The following is a 3,861-nucleotide window of genomic DNA, read 5'->3' on the forward strand; positions in this document are numbered from 1 at the left end:
AGAAATGATAGCTGAGACTACTGAACAAGTCAAGAAAATCCGAGATAGGATGCTCACGGCGCAGAGTCGTCAAAAGAGTTACGCCGATCAAAGGCGAAAGCCCTTAGAATTTGAGGAAGGAGATCATGTTTTCCTTAAGGTCACTCCGACTACAGGAGTAGGTAGGGCGATTAAGGCAAAGAAGTTGAATCCTCGATACATTGGTCCATTTCAAATCCTGGAGAGGATTGGACCGGTGGCGTATCGGGTGGCTCTACCACCTCATCTTTCGAACCTGCACGACGTGTTTCACGTGTCGCAGCTTCGGAAGTACACTCCTGATGCTAGCCATGTGTTGGAACCTGAATCGGTTCAGTTAAGGGAAGATTTGACGCTTCCAGTGGCTCCAGTCAGAATTGATGATTCTAGTATTAAACGGTTGCGTGAAAAAGATGTTTCCTTAGTCAAAGTGGCATGGAGTCGAGACGGTGTTGAGGAACACACTTGGGAACTTGAGTCGGAGATGCGAACGGATTACCCGCATCTATTCTCAGGTAATTGCATTTGAATTTTGTGGGCAAAATTCCCAATTAGGTGGGTAGAATGTAAAACCCGGTTAATTAACGACTAATTAACCCATAAATGAGAATTTATTCTAGAAAGCCTAAAATGTGATTTTTATGGCTAAATGTGATAGAGGAGACTGAGACGAGAATTTTGGTACCAATTTTATAGAATTCGGACCAAGATTGGACCGAACGGGCCAAACCGGGCCAATTGGACCCAAAGTGGGCCCTTGGCCCAACATGACTTAACCAAAACCCTAGTTTTCAGCACTCTCTCTCCTCATTTGTTACACACACATGCTGAAATTAGCAAGAAATGGAGGAAGAACTCTCTCTCAAGTTCTCTCCTTTGGTTGATCTTCAAACCACCATAACTTTTGATCTAGAGCTCCGATTGCCGCCCCGTTTGCGGCCACGCGTTCACCGCGGAGAGCTCTACAAAACCCATACAACCAATCTTGAGGTAAGCCACGTGTTGCTGTTCGAAATCTCAGCCCTTATTTTCGAGTTTCATGGGTTGAATGTTGAGATTTTGGGTTCTTTGATGTTATAGGACCCAACTCTCTTGAAGGAGAAGGTTAATCTTGTCTCCTTGGACCTTGGGTGTGGTAAGATTCTCAACCCTAGTGTATTTTGTTGTTTTATGATGTTTGGGTTTTGAGATGTTGTGTATGGGTATGATGGTTGTGGCTTAGGTTGTGTATATGTGAATATTGGAGCTTGATTGGTGACTTGACAAGCTTGGAAAGGGTTTGGTGGTGAAAATCTGTTCTTGGAGGTGTTGAGGCCTTGAGAGCTTGTGGATAAGTGGTTTAGAAGTGCTCCGGTGGAGCTTGGGAAAATCGGCTAAGGTATGGTTTCGGTTTCCCGTATCTAATATGTAATGTGGTAGGAAATACTTAGGCTAGAGGCCCTAAGATAGGCATTGAATGGTTGATGTTATTGAATGGTTGATATATATGATGTGGTCATATATGTGATGATCATTATTGATGCCTTGGTGGTATGATGCATGAGAAATATGCATGTTGTGATATATGCTTGATAATTGGTTATGGTTGAATTGTGGGTTGAACCATGTTGATGGTGAGAGTGATATTGATTGTGTACAATAATGGTTTATTGGAATTGGTGTTGTTGAAAATTGGCATGAGGAATAGTATATGATATGTCAATATATTTGAGTTTGAGCCACTTGGGTGAAGTGGGCTAAAATGATGAGATAGTGATTGTATATATTGTGGTAATGTGTCAATGTGTGAGTTGAGGAGGCTTGATGTTGAGTTTGATACATTTTGATTGATTTCAAAGAAAGGGGATGAAATTGGCATGTTTGGATTGACTTTGAAAGGAGTTGAAAATGGTTTGTTTTGAAAATGACATATTGTGGTTTTGTATGAAAATATGGTTTTTGGGCATACTTTGACGGGACATAACTTGGACTACGGATCTCCGTTTTGTATCAAATCTGTTTAGAAATGAAATTGGATCCGGGATGTCCATGCCGTTCGAAGAACGGGTGAAAAACAATTTAAAATGAGGAAGTTATGTCCGTTGGAAGAATGGGGTTTAAATCTGTGAAATTTTGCAGCTTTTAACTTAGAAAATTTTTAGCAGAATGACCCCTTGCGCGTGGGCGCACCTGGCGCGTACGCGCCGATCTTCCGAAAAGTGCCATCCACGCGTACCCGTGATGTGCGCGGGCGCGCCGATTGTGCTGCACCCAATGCCCCGCCATTTTCCCGAGAGTTATGCCAGAACTGTGCCGGTGTTGTGCCTGGGGCACGAGAACACCCGCGCGTACGCGTGGTTGGCGCGTGCGCGTCGACGGGCAAGTTTGGAATCCACGCGTTAGCGTGCATGACGCTTACGTGTCGATGAGTTTTTAAGGCCATCCACGCGTGCGCGTGGAGTGCGCGTACACGCAGCCCTGTTTTCATCCCAAAGTTGATTTTTGAGTTTTAAAAGCCAAATCTCATACTTCTAAGCCTCCGATCTCACCATTTATGTCTTAAATCATTATGGCATGCCTAGCTATTAAGAAGGGGCTAGTAAATGAGGTAACTTGCGAGTGAAGCAAGGGGAATATGAATGATCAATGAGGATCAAGATGATTATGTGAGATGCGGAGGATGGTGGTGGAAGTGCTTGTTATGCCATGGGCCGAAAGGCTATAATTGTTAATGAAATGGCTGGTTATGGATTTAACCGTGAGCCGGAATAGCTGTGTATGCTATGAATATTGGCTGGTTCTGGATTGAACCGTGAGCCGGAATGGCTGATATGGATGTTGATCCATGGATGAGAATTCATGCATGTTGATGCTGAATTATTGATAATTGTGAAATTGCACTTCCACTATCTGAGGTACGAGTTTCCTTGGGTAGTAGCAGTGGCTAGCCACCACGTGCTCCAGGTTGAGACTCGGAGCTCTGTTAACCCTATGTCGTAAGTGTGGCCGGGCACTGTGAAAGGCCCGAATGAGCTCGAACCCCCGTAAATATTCACCAGTGAGGGTGATGGATATGGATCATGTTTATGATCAAGTTTATAACGAGTATAACTCGAGTTTGGGGATGCACGACAGAGGGACAGTCCAATGGTTAGCGACCAGGACTTGTCGGGTTGGCTCTATAACCGACAAGATGATATCATCGGCCACTAGGGACAGGCATTCATGATATGCATACTATGTGAATTGTTTGAGATTGCCTATTTGACTGCATATTACTTGCTAATTGTCTAAATGTCTTAACTGCTACTATTTGTATATTCTTTGTTTGATATATCTGTGTTTGCTATAATATACTCCTGCTGGTGGTTGGGAGGTTTGAAGGAATTGGAAAGGGAAGTATTAGTTAGACTGAAGAATCTTTAGTCAGATGCCCTTATATGGTTAGCTTGTTTATAAGCTTTGATATTATCTGGAGGAAGTTATAGGATTGCCTTTGGCTTTCCTCTATTATTATGTATTATATATGTGGAAGCTGTTACCATGCTGGGGACCTCTGGTTCTCACCCATGCAGATTTTGTGGTTTTCAGATGCAGGACGTGAGGTGTCCCGCTGATGCATGCTGGAGACTTCTATATTGCGAAGATCCTTTGTTCTCGGGGCTATGTTTTGGTTTATATGTTTTTCTTAGATACTTTTATCTCCATTAAATAATACAAACTGTGATGACTCCTCTTATGGGAGATTTTGGAGAATAGGTTTTATGTATTTGTGCTCCTTTGGGTTTCCTTTGGGGTTTTCCTTATTTTATCATATGTATATATTGTTATGCTCGGACCGGTTATCTTCGCAGCCGGATTTTG

The sequence above is a fragment of the Arachis stenosperma genome, chromosome 2, assembly GCF_014773155.1.
Source record: "Arachis stenosperma cultivar V10309 chromosome 2, arast.V10309.gnm1.PFL2, whole genome shotgun sequence".
NCBI lineage: Eukaryota > Viridiplantae > Streptophyta > Magnoliopsida > Fabales > Fabaceae > Arachis > Arachis stenosperma.